This window comes from Lynx canadensis, chromosome F2, assembly GCF_007474595.2.
Source record: "Lynx canadensis isolate LIC74 chromosome F2, mLynCan4.pri.v2, whole genome shotgun sequence".
Lineage (NCBI taxonomy): Eukaryota > Metazoa > Chordata > Mammalia > Carnivora > Felidae > Lynx > Lynx canadensis.
The window spans coordinates 78,411,585-78,436,175 of record NC_044320.2 but is presented as its reverse complement, the minus strand read 5'-3'; the positions used below and the strand labels follow the sequence as shown (position 1 = coordinate 78,436,175).

The following is a 24,591-nucleotide window of genomic DNA, read 5'->3' as shown; positions in this document are numbered from 1 at the left end:
ACCGCCCGCTTCAGTCCCGGTGGATGTCTGACTAGTTGTAAACGGAGGGGGAGGCACGAAAGCAATGGCTCACGGGGCCGTGACGGTTTTTCTCGAAGGTTCGAACCGTCGGTTTTCCAGATCACAGGTTGCTTTGCGTTTTTAACTGGGACTTCTGTTTTAACCTCAGCAGTGAGCCTCATCTTCACAAGCTTGCAGTGAGTGCAGTTCGTGAGAGAATACAACCGCAGAAAGGTCCAGAAATTCTGGGCTTTTCCAGACACGGCTGCCTCTGGTATAGAGCTGCCAGGGGCGCTCTGTGCCTGCTGGGTCGGGACGAGCCCGGTAGGAGCCGCGCCGCCGCTGTCCTTCAAGGCCGCTGTGTCCCTTAAGCACAGGCTTCCGGACACAGGCTCAGAAGTACGACTGAAGGAAATAGCAGAACCTGATCCTTCCTTTTCTCTGAATTCACCCGTGGCCTTTAGTGTTTCAGGCAGGACCTGATCCTTTCTTTTCTCTAAATTCAGCCTGTGTCCTGTAGAGTTTCAGGCAGGGTAGATTTCTGACTCATTCATTAGCCTTTATCTTCTATTTTGAATAATAGTGTCGAAATAAAAAATTTGGGAAGACCACGTGTTAGAAAATGTAACTCTAACCCCAAACGATAAAAGACAATTGACTTCAACCTTCTGAATGGAATGTCATCATCTTTTTCATTTACATACTCACTTTTAAGGCATCTTAGGTATGGCGGTGTCTTAATAATTAAGGTAGTAAATTAGCATAATTAACATAATTGCAGCATAATAAATTAATCTTTGTATTTTGTTTAACGCTAAACCATATATTGGTGAGTTAGGTTATGATTAAAGATTATACCACTAGGGCCTTGATTTAATTAGTATTCTCTTGACTTGAAAGGTACAGTTGTTAGGTAATAAAAATTCTAAATTGAGATCATGTAGTCACTTTGAAGAAAAAGACACTTTCTTTGGTCTCATACTATACCATAAAGTCTCCGAAAAGAGCTATTCAGAACAGGTAAATTGAGTGAGAAGTTTTATATGCTAATGATTCAGTTCTTAGCTAAAGGGTATTTTTAACTTACTAGTAAAGTGTAATAATAACACCATTGATTGTCAGTGCTTTTGAAGATGAGGCAAAAGGAAAGGAGGGAAACGGGGGTATCGTGGAAGTATCATAGTCACAGGTAGGACTGATGCATCTGGAAGGATATATGTGTACACCGTTTCACACAGAAGCCCACAGACCTCGGCTACAACCCTGGAGGGTGGGGGTTATGGTTGTTTCTGGGCTTGTCTCTTGACCAAATGGTAGACCACCTACCTATCTTGGGACACTTTTGAGAATAAAAAGGAGTCCCTAAATTAAAAAAAAAGTTTAAAATATCAATTTATTAACCAACACATTGGTTTATTATAGGGGCAGATCTGCAAACTAATTGCATTCAAAAATCTCTTTCTGAAAAAGAAAAATAGCATATATTTGTGTATACTGAAGAAAAAATTTTAAACAACTTTATATTGATTATTCGATCATTCAAATGGCAGAGCCCTTTTTCTTGCTATAGATTTAAATATTCAAATACTGTAATACTTTATATTCAAATACTTTAATCAACTTTTAAGACCTATCTTTTTTTAAAATACCGTGGAGCTGGTATTTTTCTGAAAATATTTTTTCAATATAGTTATTATTTAAAGCTGTTAAAAATAAAATTGCCTTCGGTCTTTTTCAAAGTTCCATTTGGAGTCAATAAAGTTGGGATTATTGGTACTTTCCATTGACTTCTCCCTATGGACCGTAATAGTTTTAATGTCAAAACGTCTCTATGGATGTTGAAGCACTTAGCAATGGCAGAGTAAACTCTGCCATGTGGAAGATACCAGTTTGGGGATGATACTACAAAACATTCTGGGTGAGCGCAGAGGCATGGAGACAATGTTGGTCTTACGAAGTTAAGAAAGCTGGGGAGCAGAGAAGCCCTTGACTTTGGTTATGATGCAGACATAATTCACAGTGTGCCCACACCAGCTGTGGTGTCATTCCAATATAAAGAGACCGACATAAGGAGAAGCCGCAGCTGTCAAAATGCGCAAGTATTTGCAAATATGCCTGTTTCTGAGTGCATTTTGTTTGATCCGTAAGTGCCTGCATGTGTCCTTGAAAGGGAGGTGTGAGTAAAATTGCTTCTGGAAAGTGTCAGGAAAAGAAATAGGTGATATAGGTATGTAGGCATGTAGCGTGCCGATCTGCAAACTCATTCCAGCTTATTTTCATGCAACTATTAGTACTACTTTGTTAAAAAAAAAAAAATCCAGGAAAAGTGCCAAACTGGATCATTCCATAAGGACACTAGGCATGATTTAAGACTCTTCTGGTCAGACCAGGACAGATGGCCATCAAAGTCGTGTTATAGATCAGTGCTCTCCAGTACAAACCAAACACAAGTCAGATAGGTGATTTAAAATGGTCTATCGTCCCATTTTTAAAAAGCCACAGACATAGGTGAAATTTATTTTAATAATATATTTGAGCTGGCATCTCAGAAATATTGTAATTTCGATGGCAGTCTTGATACGATTATTCACGTGCTAGTTCACATTCTTCTTTTTTGTACCGACTGTGAAATCCGGGCTGTATTTACAGTTAGAGCTTCTTTCCCTGTGGACCAACCATGTTTCAAGTGCTCAGTAACCACCCGTGTGGTTCGTGGCCACTGGATCGAAGAGCGCAGCTCTTGATGATAAACCTGTGGTTATAAATGTGTGCTACGACACCTGCACGGTACAGCCGGGAGGTGGCCGCACGCGTTTTGAACTCAGGTCTGATGATGCCAAGGCCGGTGTCCCTTCCACTCCTGTCTCCTGAGGCGGCCTTACCGCTCAGCCTTGCTGATGGGCCGGGGGGGGGGGGTCAGCTTGAAGAGCGCATCCCAGGGTTCCCTAAGCCCACCTTGTCAGAGATGGCGTTTCCTTTCTTTGTCTTCCTTCCCTTCACCCCTGTTCATAGCAAATGCTGTTCTATGTGGGAGGGCAGTTGAGGACGGGGGCCACAGACTGGTTAGAATCAGTGTAGGGAAGGGGCCAGCTCGGGGTGGGGGGCGGCAGGCAGGTGGGGCAGCCTGGCACCCCTGGGGGTGCGGGATGGGGGCGTTTGCAGAACAGTCTGCGTGAATCCCTCCCTGGAACACAACCTGTGTGGCAGTGGCATCAGGGTCCTGTCTTGGGCCGGGCAGTTTCAGGAATTGGGTTTTATTATTTCATTTGGGGCTTTTCAGATCTAGGAATCCCATTGAAGTTCAAGGAGACCGTCTGAAAGGCACCCAGATGTCAGTGTCTTATTCGATGCTGGGTCGATAGCTATCATTTGCACGTGGTGCTCTTTCCTTGCGAGGAACTAGAACAGGAGACAGAAGCCTGCCTTACGGAGTTCCGTCTTGAGTACGTGTGAAAACCGACGGTGTGGCATATGCTGAGGATAAAACTGCCCTGGGTGTTCTAGGCTGACCCGTGTTCCCTCCCATTCACGTTGGAGTCCTAGCCCCCCGTACTCAGAATGCGACTATGTTTGGAGGCAGGGCCCTTAGAGGAGCTGCAATCCGGCAGCCTCAGGCCCTGCCTCCTGTGCTGCGTGGGAAGTGACGATTTCCTGCCACGGGCAGCATCACCTGCGTGTCCCTTCTGTGTGGCTTGGCCACCTCCCTTTCAAACTCCATCCCCGGCTGCACCAGGAATACAGGGCTCCCAGGCCTGCTCAGGACCCACTTTTCTCCTGTCATTTCCTACACAACCGGCTGAAATCCTGAGCTGCCCACAAAGCATTGTAACACTTGATAGGAAGGAAGAGCGGGTTGAATGAAGAATTTAGGTTTGGATTATCGAGCTCATGCACTTTACCTTTTGTTCTTTTAGTTTGTGAAAGATTAGATTTTTTTTCCACTGTATATTAAAGTTAACTTGTTAAAGCATTTACGTATTTTACTTGAGTAGTAACTTTACGAGGCAGAATGAATACTTTTAGATGTTTCTGACTCTTAAGAAAATGCTCTGTTCCACATATAATTAATAGCCTACTTAAAATCTTTGAGGCCTTTATAGTTCGTTATGACAAGGAAGTTAATTAAAATCAAGCTCCTGTGAAAAAGATTGTTTATAAGTTTAAACAAACAAAATTTCCTATAACCAGTGTGCTTAAAATGTAGTTTCTTACAACAATCAGAATGTTAAGGTTATAAATCCTTGAAATTTTTAAGGTGAACCTTTTACAATTGTTTTTGTCCTTTTAATACGCTGACAGAAGGAAAGAGATACAGACATACAATAGCTAGAGATGTAACTTATTTTTTATAATAATGGGCAAATATGAAATAACCCTTTTTCTGTCATCACCTTCTTTTGGATCCTTAACCATTACAATGTATTTGTTTAAAATATCTGTTTCCTGGGGCACCTGGGTGGCTCAGTCGGTTGAGCGTCTGACTTTGGCTCAAGTCACGATATCGCACTTCGTGGGTTTGAGACCCACCGTTGGGCTCCGTGCTGACAGCTCAGGGCCTGGAGCCTGCTTCAGATTTTGTCTCCCTCTCTCTCTGCCCCTCCCCTGCTCACACTCTATCTCTCTCAAAGATAAATAAACATTAAAAAAATTCTTTTAACTATCCGTTTCCTTACCATTTCTGTGGAGTGATTTCGGTGGATAAGGTACAGAAAAGTATTATATATATTATGTAATATGTGTATATTATGACATATATATCTTTCATATCTTCCAATTTTTATTTTGTTTTCCTGAAAAGTTTTCTTTAACTGGGTTGACTCTAACATCTGAAAAAGGGAAGGGACCTTGACATGAGAAATTAGCGGCCTTTCTCATCTGACCCCTGGTTTTATGATTTGGGCCTCCTAAGTGGACCTTGGGTTCCCTTCCTCACTGCCAAGGCCATGATCTTGTTCAGGGATTCCTTTGAAGTGAGATGTACAGGAAAGGGGTGAGGTCATTTGAGGTACTTCTTGGATGTGGTTTTACATGATATTGACTCATGTAGAAAAGGTTATTCCCTTTCACTCCTTCCAATTATATGAAGGAAAGATCTCAGCCTGGAGCTAGTGTATCCCTAAAATCATCCTTATCAACCAAGATGGACCCCTACGTGGCAAGCAGGCCTAGCTAGGATTCAAGACTGTGATTCTGTTTTCTTGAATGTATCTTCCTACCTCTGTTCTATTTATGACAAATAATTCTGTCATGCAATTTATGGTGATAGTAATAATATAAAGTTTCTTTTAAAAATGAATTACTAGGGGCACCTGGGTGGCTCAGTCGGTTGAGCGTCTGGCTTCGGCCCAGGTCATGATCTCACAGTTCGTGAGTTCGAGCCCCACGTCGGGCTCTGTGCTGACAGCTTGGAGCCTGGAGCCTGCTTCGGAGTCTGTGTCTCCCTCTCTCTCTCTCTGCACCTCCCCAGCTCATGCTCATACTCTGTCTCTGTCAAAAATAAATAAACTTAAAAATTTTTTTTAAATGAATTACTAAAAAAAGAGTTAAATTAAAGGTCATCTTTGCTCTCTATCCAAAAACTGTAAAGATGGGAGCTAATCATTCAAATGTAGGAAGCAGTGGCCTAATCCAAGCCCTGGGAACTCTCACAGACTATTGTAAGGACATCCTCTGTGTCCTCCTTGCCTTCCCTGCCGCCTTGTTGCACAAACATTTCATCACTCTAGGGTGCGAATCAGATAAGGTTACTGTCTTGCTTTAGTGGCTCCTCCATTGCCTATGGGAACATCTCAACTCTTTAGCACGAAATGTACACAGGGTGCTCACCTCTTGCCATCACTCCTTCCTGGGAGCTTCGGGTGTTAGTCACACCAAACCACCTGGGTCCTTGATCATGACAAAGACGTGATGAAGACAGACCTCTACATCTTTGTAGATAAGATACTTCTGTTAAAAGCCATTCTCTCAGTTATATACATCTAGTACGGAGGAAGAGGATGTGTGATTCTGGAAGCTAAATGTAAAAGAGGAGAGAAGACTTTTATTGTGACCAACACTGGACTAAGTCCCATCCCTAAAACAAGGACTTGGAGAAGAGCTTTTCTAGCAGAGATGTTCGACAAGGATGGAGGGGATACAAGGGTTCTGAGCTGAGGGCACGTTGACTGGTTTGAAAGGAACAGTTGACAGGAGGGTAAAAGCAGATGAGAATGTCATTTCAAGACCTCCTTTGGTTCTGTCTTTTGCCAGAAGTTAGACTCTCATTCGCTTTTGGGGTGAGGCCACGCCAATTCTGGAAAAGCCGCTGGCGTGGGTTTTGTAGTTGTATTTGCAGAGTGGTGGTTCAGGGGATGTGCCTGACAGCCTGAGTAGGTATGTCCTCCATTACTCCGCCACTCGGTAGGTACGTACTTTAGGCTTTGTGAGGATTCACTGAAGAAGCTAAAGGACTTGGCACACTGCTTGGGCACATCGTGAGCTCCACGGAGGTATTCGCCATTCTGTCACTTGCCATCACAACGCAAAGGCAGAGATACGGCGTTTGGGCAGAGGCCGCTGGCACATCTGTGCCTCCCCTCGCTTTCCCTCCTCCCTGGCTTCTCCTGGGGTGTTGTGACGCAATCCGAGATCCAATTACATCATTTCATCCACAAATATTTCACTCTGGTTGACATACAATTTAAGAGCAGAATATTTCACCAAGTACACTTTAAATTTTTTTTTTTCAACGTTTATTTATTTTTGGGACAGAGAGAGACAGAGCATGAACGGGGGAGCGGCAGAGAGAGAGGGAGACACAGAATCGGAAACAGGCTCCAGGCTCTGAGCCATCAGCCCAGAGCCCGACGCGGGGCTCGAACTCACGGACCGCGAGATCGTGACCTGGCTGAAGTCGGACGCTTAACCGACTGCGCCACCCAGGCGCCCCAAACACTTTAAAGAAATCTTTATTTAAACATTTCTTTCTAGCCTGCCAGATTTTTAGGTAGTAGATTTTTAACTTTTCACTCTATCTGTCACTATATCCATATATATGATATATATTTCTCACTATGTATCTCACTATATATATCATATATATATCACTATATATGATATATACCACATATATGTGTATATTGTAATATGTACATATTATATGCATTATATAATTATATAGAATATATTTATATAACAAATATATAATAGTTCCCCCAAATTAAATTATGAAATCAAAGGGTATGAACTTAAAAAGCTCGTTTAATGTTTATTCATTTTTGAGAGAGAGAAAGACAGACAGACAGAGACAGAGAGCAAACGGGGTGGGGGGCAGAGAGATAGGGAGACACAGAATCCGAAGCAGACGCCAGGCTCTGAGCCAACAGCACAGAACCCTTCGTGGGGCTCGAACTCACGAACCACAAGATCATGACCCGAGTCAAAGTTGGACTTTGAACCAACTGGCCAACTCAGGCACCCCAAGGGTATGAGCTTTCAAATTTTTTTTAACGTTTTTTTATTTTATTTTTGAGACAGAGAGAGACAGAGCATGAACGGGGGAGGGTCAGAGAGAGGGAGACACAGAATCGGAAACAGGCTCCAGGCTCTGAGCTGTCAGCACAGAGCCCGACGCGGGGCTCGAACTCACGGACCGCGAAACCATGACCTGAGCCGAAGTCGGATGCTTAACCGACCGAGCCATCCAGGCGCCCCGGTATGAGCTTTTTAAAGACACTCACCTGATACATATTCCTGTTTTCCAGCATTTGGTGTACACATTTGGTTGATATTAATAAATGCTGTCCTCTTTTCAACGTGACCACAGGGATCTGAGTCCGTTTTATCCAATGCTTCATTTCCCACATCTAGAGCACTGCCTGACACACACCAAAATGTTCAGTAAATGTTTGCAAATGAATGAATGGTGCTCCGTTTACATCATTCCTGTTTGCATTCATTCATTTGTTGGACTAGTGTGTATTGGGGACCCTCTAAGTTCCAGACATCCTGCCAGGTACTGGGGGTATGGTAGCAAATGGTGCCCCCACTTCTGTCCTCAGGGAGCTAACCTCCCCGCTCGGTGTTCTGGGCTGCCCTGCCTGAGCAAGGTGTGGGGCTGATGCCAACCCACAAGCTCTTGGTCTGTGATGAGAGCAGCGCGGCAACTGAGAGCGAACGCTTAGAAACAGCTATGGCCACGTGACACTAATTTTACGTTCTATGGATACCATAATAATAAAAACTTCTTGTGTGTTTTGAACGCATTTTTTAAAAATTATTTTCCTCGTCATTTATTTTTATTATATTTTGCAAAAGTATGTGTCCAAGAATGGGGGGGAAAGCCCACTAGTCCTTCACTAAAGGTAGTATGAGAAGCTGCGCTCTGCTCTATTGCAGTGTAGGAGGGAAAAACTAGAACGTTCCACGTGTATTTTTATATGTCATAAGTAAAGCAATTAAGCTGCAGTGAGATTCATTACCAATGAAGACTGTGTCCTCACGAGGTCCCTGTGTCTGGTTCCTTTTCAAGCACAGCTGCAAAGCCTCCTGAGAGAACAGTTGGGAGCCATAACCCCCGGGGTCAAGAGCATCATGTTATCTCTGTTAGCTTTCAGCAAATTGCAAAGTTATTGCAGTTTGGTTGGGCCTAGTTAAACGTACTTGCAGATTACATTCTCTGGTATTAACTAAACCGCGTCCACAAAACGAACAAGAGACTAAGAATACTCCTGCAAAGAAACCGTGAATTGGAGGAATGGCACCGGGGTGTCTGAGTGGCTCAGCCAGTTAAGCGTCCGACTTTTGATTTCGGCTCAGGTCATGATCTCTTGGTTAATGGGATCGAGACCCAAGAGGGGATCCATGCTGATAGTGAAGAGCCTGCTTGGGATCCTCTTTCTCCCTCTCCCTCTGCCCCTTTCCCTGCACACACACACACACACACACACTCCCTCTCTCTCAAAATAAATTAAAAAAAAAATAATAGCACCAACATAGACACAAACTAAAAATTAAAAAATGACAGAATGGTCACTCTTCAATCAAAAAAAGCTCTTTGTTAGTAATATTACAAGGCAAAAACCAAACAAACAACGAAAACTTAATCACATCTGACAATCACACAAAACTTGAAGTTATCACTACGGAAAAATTGAAAACTGTATTTACTACGTAACAATGAGCCTCAGCTTATTATCTTGAGAGATACACTAGCAATAGCATAGAGCCATCACAGAGAGTACAATATTTACGAAGCAGGCATCCAGGACATAAAAATGTCTGCGTCTTTGTAGATGTGTCAGTAAAGATAAAATCTCTGTCATGGTCAGTGCTACAGGTTGGTTGTTGGAAAAACAAAGTTAAAATCTCCATAAAAAAGAGCAAATCGTCAATATTACGTTTTCCAGACAGACATTGTGATTCTTTCTAGACGGCCTTTTTGAAGTTTGTCAGTCTGTGATTACAAGACATGCCCTCTCCTCCCTCCTACGGATCCGAGGCCCTTTGCCCTTGCAATCCTGGAAGCTGGGCTTAGTTGGTAAGAACGCCCACAGTTTGGTATGTTATATGAAAAACAAACAAACGAAACAGTGTTATGATCCTGCAACTTCCTGTTAGGAATAATCTCTTTCATCCTGCAAAACAGTTCTTAATAAATAAGCATGTAGATTTTATTCTTTTGTTTTTTTAAGTTTATTCATTTATTTGAGAGAGAGAGAGAAAGTACGAGTCGGTGAGGGGCAGAGAGAGAGGGAGAGAGAGAGAATCCCAAGCTGGCTCTGCAAATCGGTGCAGAGCTCGAACCCATGAACCGTGGGATCATGACCTGAGCCCAAGTCAGGTGCCTGACCAACTGAGCCACCCAGGCGCCCTGACAGTGTAGATTTGAAATGTGAAGTCTGTAGCCATACCTTCAACAATTCTCAATTTAATACTTCACAAAATTTCATTAAATTAGATGAAAAAGTGATCGGAGGCCATGTTTTTGTTTTTGGATTTAATAGCCAAAGGCGAAAACACATCATGGTGGGAAAATCCAATGCCCACCAAAAACACAAGTGTGGTTGAGGAAGTTTGCACACCAGCAGGAACCAGGGGCATCTCAGGAAGGTGCTGGAAAGAAACGCTGATAAGATTTGGACTTGTGTTGGGTGGTTGTGGAGGAGGGATCAAAGAATGGCTAAGGAATGGTACTGTCAGGAGGCAGTGATTGGATCCCTGTCTTACTGATGTGATGAGAAGCAAGGCTAATGCGGATTTATAAAGAGAGCGCAGTGACTTATCCTAGCCAGGAGAGGGGGATGTTCGGTCATTTTGTGGTTTCAACTTGATGTTTTGACTGTTCAGCTGAGACGACAGCGTGGCCTTGCTCCAGGTTCGGTGGATCGTGGCCGCAGAACGGCCTTGTCTGATGTTGGTGTGAAATGGCTTGTGGTCAGTGGGAGAACACTCATTTGTGCTGTGAGTTATCTGTGAGTGCTGGGCCGGCTCCTGGATGCCAGGGGTGCGTTTGTAAGAACCTTCGCAATGACTCTGAGGAGCCAGGAAGCCATTCCAGGACTTGAACACAGGAATATCACTATCTGTCTTCTGTTTAAAAAAGCCCACCTGGGATGATAGGGGGATAATTTACTTTACAATAGAATACTTTTATATATTTCAGGAAGACAAAGCTACGTGCTGATATTCCACAAAATGGCTTCAAATAGAAATGCTTCTTTTTGCAGGTCAGATTTTGTCAAGACCTCCTGCATTGTATCTTTAAAAAAAATTTTTTTTTAACGTTTATTTATTTTTGAGAGACAGAGACAGAGCGTGAGTGGGGGAGGCAGAGAGAGAGAGGGAGACACAGAATCCGAAGCAGGCTCCAGGCTCTGAGCTGTCAGCACAGAGCCCGACGCGGGGCTGGAACCCACAAACCGCGAGATCGTGACCTGAGCCGAAGTCGGACCCTTAGTCGACTGGACACACAGGTGCCCCTGCATTGTATCGTAATGAATACGACAGAATACATCCTGAAGAAAAACAACTCTGATTTTTGTATGTGATTTACTTATGTTTGTTTCTATAACAATTTAACCAAAGCTTTGAAAATAAAACACACCCTCTTTTAATAATTTTACTTGGGGGGGCGCCTGGGTGGCTCAGTCGGTTAAGCGTCCGACTTCGGCTCAGGTCATGATCTCACGGTCCGTGAGTTCGAGCCCCGCGTCGGGCTCTGTGGAGACAGCTCGGAACCTGGAGCCTGGTTCGGATTCTGTGTCTCCCTCTCTCTCTGCCGCTCCCCTGTTCATGCTCTGTCTCTCTCTGTCTCAAAAATAAATAAACGTTAAAAAAAATTAAAAAAAATAATTTTACTTGGTTCTCTTGGACATCTTCAATGAACTTAATCATATTAGCTTGAACAGAAAAATTAAAAAAAAAACCCAGAAAACTACTCTAATAAAGCATTTGATGTTGGGCTGTAGAAGTAAAAAAAGTGAAGGAAAATCTGTGTTTTTCTCAGTCATCACCGTATTTTAGTAAAAGTTTAAGCCCCTCACCTAGTGCTACACATTCAAGCAAACAAATAGAAAAGCATCTCAGAACTTGGAAGTCTCCAGGCTTAACAAGGCTTGCTCTCCTTTCTGGAATTAAAGGAGCACTTAGGGAAATTTGGTTTGTGCCAGGCTGCACTGTCCCTGGGTCATGCCAATCCAGGGGTAGGACACGAGTCAGACCAATGTGACAGTCGTCTTCCGGCAGCTTCCTCCCCTAAAATTTGTAAATCATCCTGCACTGACAAATATGCCTTTTTTTTTTTTAATGTTCATTTGTTTTGAGAGAAATAGACTCAGAGTGTGGGATGGCTAGCATGTGAATGATTTAATAAAGCAATAGTTTCCAACGTGAGAGACATACTTTGTGAGAGTATTTCTGACGGGCAGGGGCCTAAATATATGTTTCTAAAATGCATCTATTTCACATTTGTCATTCTCTTTTTTTTCCTCGGCTCCTGATTTCTCTGTTCTCAGTCCTGGGAGCTCTCGGTTCTGAGCGAAGCCATCGTTAGCATTCTGTTTCTCAATGAAGTCTAATCTCAGATTTGGGGGAAGAGAGTACATTGTCTGATGTTCTCACGAAATTAAACAGGATTCTGAAAAAAAAATATCTATACACACCACCCTGTGACATTATTGTTGGTTATCACTATTGTGATTATATTGCTTTTTTTTTAATGTTTATTTTATTTCAGAGAGAGAGTGAGAGAGAGAGAGACAGAGAGAGAACATGAGTGGAGCAGGGGCAGAGACAAAGGGGGAGAAAGGATCTGAGGCAGGCTCTGTGCTGACAGTAGTCCGATGCAGGGCCTGAACTCACAAACCGTGAGATCATGCCCTGAGCTGAAGTTGGATGTTCAACCGACCTTCAACCGACCGAGCCGCCCAGGCGCCCTGTTGTGATTATATCGTGTGGTTTAACATGTGCAGTTTTGTATCTGCTGATTGATACTTTTCACTGTATTGAGAATGTATTCACTTTGTATTCTGAATTAAAAGAATTAATTCTTGGGGCGCCTGGGTGGCTCAGTCGGTTAAGCGTCCGACTTCGGCTCAGGTCACGATCTCGCGGTCCCTGAGTTCGAGCCCCGCGTCGGGCTCTGGGCTGACTGCTCAGAGCCTGGAGTCTGTTTCCGATTCTGTGTCTCCCTCTCTCTCTGACCCTCCCCCGTTCACGCTCCGTCTCTCTCTGTCTCAAAAATAAATAAACGTTAAAAAAAATTTTAATAAAAATAAAATAAGAATTAATTCTTTTGTTTTTAATTTTATTTTAGAAGAGAGAGAGTGTGTGAGCAGGGGACAGGGACACAGAGAGAGGGAGAGAGAGCGAATCTCAAGGAGGCTCCGTGCTCAGTGTGGAGCCTGACCCGGAGCTCGATCCCACAACCGTGAGATTATGACCCGAGCCCAAGTCAAGAGTCCAACGCTCAACCAACTGAACCACCTAGGTGCCCCTAAAACAATTAATTCTAACATATATTTCTCTTCACATCTGTCTGTCTATCTACCAAGACAGATACATCTCCCAGGCCTGTATATCTATCGCTTCCACACCGGGAAGATGGAAATATCAGGTGATGGTTCCTGTCACATGGCCACATTCAGCCGCAGTCATCGGTATTTTGAGAAACAAAACTAATTTCGATGCCTTATAGGAGTTTCGTGACTAGGTCTGGCTGATCTTTTCAGCATGATATTCAGGATCCCCCGTCAGCATGTATCCTATCACCTGGCTATTCATCATTCCATAGAAAGTCTGTGCTCCTTTTGCTAATTTTTTGCTCTACGTGAAATGTCTTTTCTTCCCTTTTTGCTTGGCACAGTGTTGCATATGTGCTTCGAGGCTCAAGTCACATGTCACCATCTCTCCAGGTAGAACGAACTGTGAAGTCTTCTGGGGTCCCCTAGCGGACTGTACAACCCCTTCAGCATTTATCTGTGTGTGACTCATGTACATAGCTGGTCCCTCTGAGGAAGCCTTTGTCTTATTAAAACAGCACAGGCTTTGGGGCACAGGGATTGAATTCCGGCACCATAACCTTCAGGTCCGTAGACTCTAGGTACAACTTGTCTATGCGGTGGGCATAACCATGCTTACCTTGGGGTGCTGTTGTTAGAAAAAAGGCAATCAAGAGACCCATCATTTGTTCTCCAGCCACACTGGCTACATTATGATGTCTGTAAGTCTCTACTCATGTTTGTGTCTTTGTATCCCAGCCTAGCTACAGTATACTCTCAAATATTTATTGACTGTATGATAGAATATGTAAGCAGAGATTAAATATAGGAATTGACAAGGATGCAACTAAATATTTATGATGTGCTCTATCAATATCACCTATGAGCTCTATAGCAGAACATGAGGTCCAGCTGAGGCAGTGAGAAAAATCTCATCTTGCCATTTTGTAATAATATATTTTCAATTTAACTTCTGATATGAAAGAGAAACCAGAAACCTAAATTCCACTGCCTTGATTTCCTTGAACAAAATAATTGCCAGGATGAAGCAACCGGCTTCTGTCCTTTCAACTCAGAATTTTTAACTCCGAGGTCCTCAATCATTCAAAATTTGGTTAAATACAAAATCAAACCTAATTCAGACCATTAATTACAGAGCTTCTAATGTTCTATTCAGCTCTGATAGCTCTATTCTCTTGAGAAAAACTGCAACAATAAAAGAGTTATTCCTGTTGGCTTGGAAATTTCAACTTCCTTGGGATTTTACCCAACTCTGCATTTTAAACCGTATTTTTCCACTTGCTAGGAATAAGGTGCATTGGAAAATTGCACAGATTAGTTTGGACTGCTCTCCATTTGGCATCACCATAAATACGCCAGAGCTGTGAACCAAGAAGAGTGGACAGATGTCATTTTGCCTGCCCAGTGTCTGTTTCTCCTTAGGTCACAGCACCCACATTTACAATAGGGATTTAACTCCCCCACGATGTCTCAGTCTTGCTAAGACTGTAAATCAAGGTGTTTCTTGTGCAGTCAGTGGTGACCTGGTAGGCTCCTTATCCAAACCACAATCTGTCCCCAGATGTCAAATTGTCCACCCCACCCAGTCTCCAGAGCTGCCCTTGGTTCTAATCAGCTCAAAGCTGAATTCTGCAGTTTCCTTTCTGCTCTGGAGATTGCCTGAGAGCCCTTCAGTAAGTCCCTTTTTACTTGTCACACACAGTTCCTGATACAACCAGAGAACCTTAAGTAATACATTGAAGACAATTTACATTTAGGGGGAAATATTTTCATCTTAGCATCATCTTAATCAATGTCAAGTAGCTATGCCAGTCCCCTGGACCATACTACATGTCTAACAACAGATGGATCCCATGTGACCATGGGCGGTCAGGTGGCTCTCCTGAGGCTTGACTTTCTCATTTGCAAAACAATGATGATAAAGCTACTAGACACACTTTGTTTAGAGCTCTACTGTGATGGCAAATTAAAAACAAGTAACAAAAATGTAACAAAAGCAACAAAACAACAAAAACAAGTAACAAATCACAAAGCACTCTATAAGGTAGGGTATTTATTTTCTTCATGTATTCTTTTTTTTTTTAATTTTTTTAACGTTTATTTATTTTTGAGACAGAGAGAGACAGAGCATGAACAGGGGAGGGGCAGAGAGAGAGGGAGACACAGAATCTGAAACAGGCTCCAGGCTCCGAGCCGTCAGCACAGAGCCCGACGCGGGGCTTGAACTCATGGACCGCGAGATCATGACCTGAGCTGAAGTCGGACGCTCAACCGACTGAGCCACCCAGGCGCCCCCTTCATGTATTCTTTTAACAAACATCTCCTACTACGAAAAAATACTTTTTACCATGGGGTTATTTTGGTGCTCATAGTGTATATTTTAAGAAAAGAGTCAACTCTTCTCTAAAGCGTGCCATCTATGTGTCTGAACATTGATGATATCTTAAGCAGGTACGATGGCTCCTCACCTGTTTTTAGTTTCCAATAACCTCCAGTATTCCTTCATTTCATTTCAATGAGTCCACATAATAAGGGGTATATGTTGAAGGGACATTTTAAGGGAGGTGCTTGAGGAGGAATATAATAGAATTGTATGGAAAAAAATAGGATCATAAGATTGTACTGATGAGCGATTCCAGCTGGCCTTTTACTTTCCATGTTGAAATGTAACCTCCATCCTCATTGTTGTCCTTTTAGAAGAGCAGCGAGTTACAAGGGAAAACGCATGTGGTTGTCAACCAGAGCACCCAAGTCCCAGTCCAGGCTCCTTCTTTCATTCTTTGTGTCTTGAGAAAACCCGTTTATCTTTCTACACTTTTCCCTCATCTGCTAAACAAACCTAATGCGTACTATGGTGTAAGAAAGAATCCAATGAGATCATGGATTCCTTCTAAAGTGCTAAGCGCTCTCAAATCCTCGGGTGACAGCAACAATTATCGCTTGCTTACAGGAAAACGTTTCCTTAATACCGTTCACATCTCAGCCATCTTAGGATTACCTTTCGCTAAATACATTTTCTTGCTTTCCTTTTCTAAGACATTCTATGATTGATCGTAAAAAATAGAACTTGTGCCCCAATGCCTACCGTGTGCTTACATGTCGTACACCGTCAGATATTTATGGAATGAATGACAGAACATGTAAGCAGAGATTAAATAAAAGCATTGGCAGAATGCAAGTAAAAAAAATATATGATACGCTCTGTCAGTATTAAGTATATACGTTTTAGCGGGACGTGAGGGAGAGTGAAAGCAGTGAGAAAATCTGTAGATCAGTGTCATTTATACATGAGGCTACTCTGTTGGGAGCTTCTTGGAGTTCACATTCCCGGCCCCACTCCAGATGGACTGAGTCGGAAGCCCTTGGGCTGTGGCTCAGGAATCTGTTTTCACAAGGCTTCCAGGGAATTCTGTTGTCCACTTAAGTGGGGATGCGCTGGCTCAGACCTTCCCATTCCAGTTAGTCTTACTTCCTTATTTAAAAAACATTTCATTAATTAATTATTTTTCTGGCTTTATTGAAATATAATTGACATATTACATCGTATGAGTTTAAGGTGTACAACCTAATGGGTTTCAGGTATATGTATTATTGCAAAATGATCGCCACAATATGGTGGCAAAGTTAGCTAACACATCTATCAACTCACATATTATAGTTTATTTCTTGTTTTTATTTTTTGTAGTCCAGTTATTCTTCTGTATGCCAAATGTAGTTCTTTATTTTAAAATAATAACGATCTTTTTAAGAATTTTGTTTATTTAAATTCAAGTTAGTTAACATACACTGTAGTATTGGTTTTAGGAGTAGAAGCCAGTAATTCATCACTTACATATAACACCCAGTGCTCATCCCAACAAGTGCCTTCAATACCCATCACCCATTTAACCCATCCCCCCACCCACCTCCCCTCCAGCAACCCTCAGTTTGTTCTCTATCACTAAGAGTCTCTTATGGTTTGCCTCCCTCTCTGTTTTTATCTTATTTCTCCTTCCCTTCCTCTATGTTCATTTGTTTTGTTTCTTAAATACCACATGAGTGAAATCATATGATATTTGCCTTTCTCTGACTGACTTATTTTGCTTAGCAGAAAACCCTCCAGTTCCATCCACGTTATTGCAAATGGCAAATTTTCATTATTTTTCATCACTGAGTAGTATTCTATCGTGTGTGTGTGTGTGTGTGTGTGTATGCATATATATATATATGTGTGTATATACACACACCATATCTTTTTAAAAAAATTTTAAAATATTTTTATTTATTTTCGAGACAGAGAGAGACAGAGCATGAGTGGGGAAGGGGCAGAGAGAGAGGGAGACACAGAATCTGAAGCAGCCTCCAGGCTCTGAGCTGTGAGCACAGAGCCTGACGCGGGGCTCGAACTCACAGACTGTGAGATCATGACCTGAGCTGAAGTCGGACGCTTAACCGACTGAGCCACCCAGGCGCCCCACACACCATATCTTCTTAATCTGTTCATCAGTCGATGGACATTTGGGCTCTTTCCATAATTGGGCTCTTGTTGATAGCACTGCTATAAACATTGGGGGTGCATGTGCCCCTTCGAATCAGCATTTTTGTACCCTTTAGATAAATGCCTAGTAGTCCAATTGCTGGGTCGTGGGGTAGTTCCATTTTAGTTTTTTGAGGAACCTCCATACTCTTTTCCAGAGCGGCTGAGCCAGTTTGCACTCCCACCAGCAGTGCAAGAGAGATCCTCTTTCTCTGCATCCTCACCAACATCTGTTGTTGCCTGACTTGTTAATTTTAGCCATTCTGACAGGTGCAAGGTGGTATCTCATTGAGCATGGTATGTTTTTTCATTTCTTTGCATCTTCTTCAATTTCTTTCATAAGCTTTCATAGTTTTCCACATAATAATAACCGTAATCTTAATGATAATACAATAATGACAGTATAATAATAATAATAATAATAATAATAATAATAATATTTTTGCCCCGTCCTTCCTTTAGGCTAACATTCATCAGGAGCCTGAGTGACCCAAATAAGATAATTTCACTCTTTTTCTCAAAACAGTCTAGAGGCTTTCTGTTCTTACTTGGAACAAGATCCAAAGCTCTCGTGTGACCTCCAAGTTCTTCCTGAGTTGGCCCCTGGCTGCTGCTGGATGACGCTACCAATCTCATCGTTGATGTCTCTGTTTCAGCCACCTTGGCCTCCTCCTTATTTCTTGAATGTCCCGAACACGTTCCCACCCCAAGGTCTGGGCACTTGCCAGGAATCTTTGCTGTCTTCCCGACCTTTGCCTGATTGGTTCTCTTATTTCTTTTAGACTCCCATGGATTGCCAACTTATCAGTAAGGCTTCCCTGACCACCCTCCCTAGCTTGACCTCCTTCTCCATTGATTGCCATCTGACATGCTTGCTCTGTCTGCCCCCCAAGACAACGTAAACCCCATGAGAGAAGGGCCTCTGTCTTTAGGCAGATGTTATTTCTCCAGAACCTAGGACCGGGACTGCCACACAGGTGGTAATCAATATATTTTTGCTAAATGAAAGAATAAAGTACCCACTGTGTGCCCACCCTCCGATGCTTGCTGAGTTAACGATATCCCAGATTTGCTAACTAACTCAGTGACTGTGATTCAGACACAAGGATGGGAGTAGGGGGGTCGTCAGTACAATACCAACAATGTGTATTAGGCAGTGTTCTTCAGAGAAGCAGAACCAATAGGATGTGTATATACATATATACACACATATCTATTAATCAATCAGTTGATCAATCGATAGATAAAAAGAGATTTATTGTATGGAATTGGTTCACGTGATTATGGAGTCTGGTAAGTCCAAAGCATGCAGAGCTAATGGCTGATGTCCCGGTTCATGTCCAAAGGCTGGAAGCTGCTGTAGGACCAGGAAGAGTCTATGTTCCAGTTTGAAGACTTTAAGGCAGGAGAACTCTCTCTTACTTGGGAGAGGGGCACTTTTGTTCTAGTCAGGCCTTCCTTGATTGGATGAGGCCCGTGGGGGAGGGCAAACTGCTTTCCTTGGTCTACCAACTTAAATATTAATCACATCCCTCACAGACACCCTCATGGACACGTGTTGAATTATGTTTGAGCAAATATCTGGGCACCCCCATAAAGTCAACACATGAAAGTAAACCACCACATTGTCACACGTATCATCACTGGGCTTTGTGCTTCTCGTGCTGTTTTCATTCCATTTAATTCCATGAATATGTTCTTCATATTCAGACATAAACACACAAACATTTTATTTACCATGACTGCCAGCTTTTGGGTCTCCTTTGTAATAGCTCTACAGAGTCTCTCGTATGTGTCCAGTCAAAATATTGACTATTAGCCTTTGGCTAAGCACAGCTTCCTCTCTGGATGTTTTTCCTCCACTATAAATGTTCTATAAAACCAAAAAGGAAAAAAAAAATTACTTAACTCCTGAGAAGAATAATAAAAAAAAGATCGTGCAAAAAATATCTCCACGTGAATCACATTAAATTCCATATTTCCATTTGAATTGAAGACAAGAGTCTTAGGTTCCTCTTTTTCCCCTGGAAATAAAAGGAAAGGTTTGAAATGGAAGGGAAAAGGCTTTGGATGAGGGCAATGCGCAATGGGATAGGGGAGCTGAGGGGAGGAGCAAAGGCAAAAGGAAATGTAGATGAAATTAAATTTCCTTACCACTCACTGCCCATCCACATACTTGAGGCACATTCCTCCAGGAGCAATCATGTCTCAAAGTTAATGCTTTGCTAGAGGGAGAAACAACCTTAGCTTGACAATAGCCAGGACTCCAGGATCCTGTCTTCTTTAACATATGAAAATTCTTTATCTCTGTCCCTCCCAACTGAAAAGTATATAATCAACCACTCCTCGTAATCCCAGTGCAGCTCTTTCTGCCCACGAGGAGTCCAGTCCCAGTGCTTTAACAGAAACACCTTCTTGCACTGAAAATGTTTCAAGAATTTTTCCTTGACCATTTGCTCCTGGCCCACGTCATATCAGGTGCCAGGTGGCCTCTGATAACCTTTAATCACGTGAACTTTAACTATTTGGCTCCTTCACCAACGAAATGAAGGTTAAAAACTCAGAAAGGTGTTAAGTCCGCAAACTCCAAGCGAATGGACACTTTTGGTTTGTTCGTCATAAGGAGAACAAGTGACGAATGGTCACAGGGAGCACTGTGGTGACTAAAGGTGACTAAAGGCTGGCCCTGCCCAGGCTCTCTGGAAGGACCTTGGAAGGGGAGCCACCAGGTGTAGAGGATGGCCAGGGCCAAGGACAGGAGGAGCGTCTGGAAAGGGTGGAGTAGCTGGGTCCTAGATTCTCCCCTTCTCCGCTCTGTTCCACAAGCCCTTTCCCACAATGACCTTAGAAGTTTAGTCCCTGGTGAAAATGAGTCACATCAGCCCCAAACTCACCAGGACCAACACAGATTAGGGACGGGGATGAGTAGAAGAAATCAGGCAAGCAGAGAGATTGCAGAGGTCCATGGGGGAATGTTCATACTCCTCTCCCCATTGGCTCCTGGCATTCCCTTCCAGGGGGCACCTTAGGGGGGGGCTCTCCTCTAGAGAAACAGAGCAGCCTCAGGGGAAATGCCTGAGATCAGGGACTTGGGGGGCTCTCCTCCAGAGAAACAGAGCAGCCTCAGGGGAAATGCCTGAGATCAGGGACTTGTAAGGCCCCTGCTCCCCAGCTGATTCATCTTTAAGGAAGCCGACTCCTTACAAGTCCTTCCCAGCTGCAAGATGTCTCAATTGGGTTATCAGTGTCTCATTCTTAATTATGAATTAAGAGCAATAAAGTCATAAAGTCAATGATTGAAAAAAAGGAAAATAGGAAGAAAATAAAGGAACTCAGTGGGGAGATGATAATAAAGGCATTAGAATAAAATAGTAAAATAATATCTAATGCTTTCAGAGAAATAACAGATAATATTTATTCATGTAAAAATATCAGAAGGAACAAAGAGGGAATAAGAAAGAACTCTAGATGACAAAATATGTGAGAACTCAAACTAAAAACTCAGTTGAAGATTCAGAAGATAGAGTGGAGAAAGCCCAAACCGGAAGAAATGAAAATAAGACGGTAAAACAGTGAAAACTGGGAAAAGAAAGATTTAAAAAAATAGGAAAAGTAGTCTGCGTTCTTAAAATAGTTTCCTTAAAACAGAAGTTTTCTCTAGGAGAGAGAAAAATCATTTTTTAAAGCCGCCCCCCCCCCAAACTGAAGAAAATTAATTTCTGGGTTGGTCTAGCATCTCCTCCCACTAACCTGACTCCCCAAGACAATGATCAATGAAGAAAAGAATCTAAATGTGTCATGAGATTAAAATAAGTGTTTGAAGCAAAGACAAAAGGTCAGGATGCTCTGATGCTTCTGAAAATCACACTGGGATTGAGGAAGACAATGGAGACATACTTTCCACATCACAAAGGACAATAATTCCACCATGTGAGGACAGAGCAGACAACTCCGTACAAGGGACTTCTCAAAAAGCTGACCACGCAAATACACTTTCAAAGAAAAGAGGAGGTCTTCCCCCAGCGTGAAGGTGTAAGTCAGAATAGAGTAAGATTCGGGTTCTCGTGACAGGACACAGAGAAGAAGGCAGCAAAAGTCCCAGGGAGGGAGCTGTGCAGGACGGCGAGATATCCAGTCTCTGTTGGAGCCCAAGAACAGGGCCCTCCCTGGGAGAAAGAAAATGAACTGATAAGCTACTGGATATGCTGGACTGTATGGAAAGTTGTATTCAGAGTGTTTAAATGATCCTGTTGGAAAGCTTCAGAATGAACAATAATGGGGATGTGGAAAAATCAAGCTGATGAAAAAAATGAGTCAATTAATAAAATTGTACAGAAAAGAAAATGTGTTTATAGTACACTGATGGGCTCGGCAGCGAAAAAATACTTCCAGGCCAATGATGGTATTTACACATAGTGCGAATGATGAAACATTGTGATGTTTTTATACTGGGAGGAAAGCAGGAGAAAAGTAGGGGTAGCCAGGATAGAGGCTAAATCCTGTCCTTCACAACCAGATGTCAGTAGACCAGAGTTGAACACATAAAAAAAGACATTGTAGACATCTCTAAAACTGGAAGCATAGAGGTAAAGGTTGAGGAAATAGTTAAATGAATTGAATGTGGTAGCCTTTGAGAAAGATGCCCAAGAGGTAAAGAAAGGAGGGGGGCGGGGGCAGAAGACTAGACGTCTTAACGTGTAAATTCATCACTTCGATGGTTCCAAAATGAATTTTAAATAGATACAGGTTGCGACAAAAGTACAATTTCTTATATATTTTAAAGTAACCTTTCTATATCTTCTATATTTTCTATAATTTCTTCAAGTAGGAATCTACGATAAAAATATTCCTCAAACTGGTTTTGTAGTTGTGTGTGTGTATCAGTCCCAGAATCCGCCTCGAGAGGATGACACGCTCCAGTGAGGACCATTTTAGGAAGCTTTCCGAGACGGCTGCTTCCTAAGGAGTGGGCTAGGCGTAGGCAACCAGCAGGGGTGTCCCCAGGCTGGAGGGAAAAGTCAGTCGCCTTAAGGACACCTGGAACCTAAGGGAGGAACCTGCTGGCAGGCTGGGGAGGGGCCAGGAGTGACAAGTCTGCTTCTTGCCCCTCGTCTGATCTTCCCCTGGGACTCAGGAACCCCGGGAGCCAATGTAGGGCTGGTACAGGGCCGAGAAGAAGCCTTGAGGGGAACAGAAGTTACCTGCAAGACTGGTGTGGAAAGCGCTGGGCTCCTACCGACCAGCACATCCAGCTCAGCTCAGGTGCACGGTTCCTCCGCTGAGCCCTGCCGGTGCCGTTTGAATCAGGACGGTGACATCGGTGACATTTGTGTTCTTCTGGGAGTTGTCTCTTCCTACTCAGCCCAGGCCTCTAGACTTTTGTCCCTGGGCAACTGGCTGCCGTTTCTGAATTTATGGGGGAAGTTTTGCCTTCTCTGCTAATCTGTGTCTCTTTGTGGACCGCATCAGTGACCACGACCTGCTTGGCCGAAAGGCGGGCAGCATGGAAGGCTGAGACAGTGTAGGATCAAACCCTGCCCCCGAGCACCGGCTTCCTGACTTGGGGAAACCGTTCACGTCTCTGAGTCTCATTGTCTCCTATGGACTGGGTAAAATGCTTCCTACCTTGTCTCTGAAGGTTATGTGAAGACATTAACGTAAAGCAAGTAGAACAGTGCTCGAGAGTGAGTGCTATTTCCCCATATTTCACACAGAGAAGTTACAAGTTATTGAGAGAAAGTTTCAGGGGGGTGAGGTGGGTAGATGCGAGGAAGTCCAGGAATCAAGAAAGGTTTCCTGGCAGAGAAACTTCCAGACTTTTTAGAAAAGAGTCAAAGAAAATGCTGTGAGAAGTAAGGCCTGGATTATTTTGTATTACAGCCCAGGTAATGTCATGACTACTGTGCAAACTTTGGTCTCTGTATTTTTTTTTTTTTTTTTTTTTTTCAACGTTTATTTATTTTTGGGACAGAGAGAGACAGAGCATGAACGGGGGAGGGGCAGAGAGAGAGGGAGACACAGAACCGGAAACAGGCTCCAGGCTCTGAGCCATCAGCCCAGAGCCCGACGCGGGGCTCGAACTCACGGACCGCGAGATCGTGACCTGGCTGAAGTCGGACGCTTAACCGACTGTGCCACCCAGGCGCCCCTGGTCTCTGTATTTTAAGGACTAATCATGATAGCACCTAGCTGCTGGGGTTGCCATGACAACGATGTGCTAGTACATGCAAAGCGCTTAGAGCAAGGATGCGCCCACATAAAAACTCATGCCAGTTATTTTCAGGTGGTTTCCTGAGCCTTTGAAACTTCCAAATTTTTGAGACCTGGCTTGCTATTTTCCAAATCTCCCGTTGCCTTTTGGTAAAGTAGTAGTAAGAGCCCAATTAACGCAGTGTGTTTCTTTTTTTCTGGGATAGCAAGGAGAATGGGAACTGGACAAATAAGAATAGTCCCATAGCCAGTATTGAGAGAAGAGAAGAAGAATGTTCCTTGGGAAAAGGAGTATGCAGAAAGGAAGGAAAGAAGCTCAATTTTTAGAGGACCAAGAAAAAACTTGATTTAGGTAGCTTACCTGACAGGAGGTCCAGGTACAATTTTTCTGACTCAAAAAATTGGCATCTGTAGGCTCCCATTGGCATCCAATTGGCTTGTACATTTCCAAAGATCTTCTGCCTCTAGTTCTGTGCCTTATGTCTCAATGCAGTGGGCTAGCTCCGTAATATGTCTTTAGCCAAACAAGCTGGGCAGTTCATCCGTTAGGCTACCCTTTGGTCAGTTATCTCTGCCATTCTCTGATTTCTTTGATGATGTGTTTCCATCTGTCCATAGTCCATTGATCCCTTTGGTCCTTACGAGCCATGTGTGCTCCTGGCTGGGGTGATGAGTAGTCTATAATCATGTTGGTGAATATGTTCACTATATATTTAGCCTTACCTCTAATTATCAAGTAGAATTCAATATAAAGAGAAGGTGAGGTACATTCACAATATTCACGGCATCTTCTGTTTGCCTGGATCTTTTCTTGTCTTTCAGTTCTCACCCTGATATTAGAAAGGGTAGAAACTTTCACTCAGCAAA

The 24,591-nt window shown here is 43.1% G+C and overlaps 1 long non-coding RNA gene across 1 annotated transcript in view; it reads left to right on the top strand.

The window, feature by feature from the left end:
* LOC115506088 overlaps positions 1-24,591 on the top strand; it is a 231,768-nt gene that overhangs the window by 114,806 nt on the left and 92,371 nt on the right. The window lies entirely within an intron of this gene.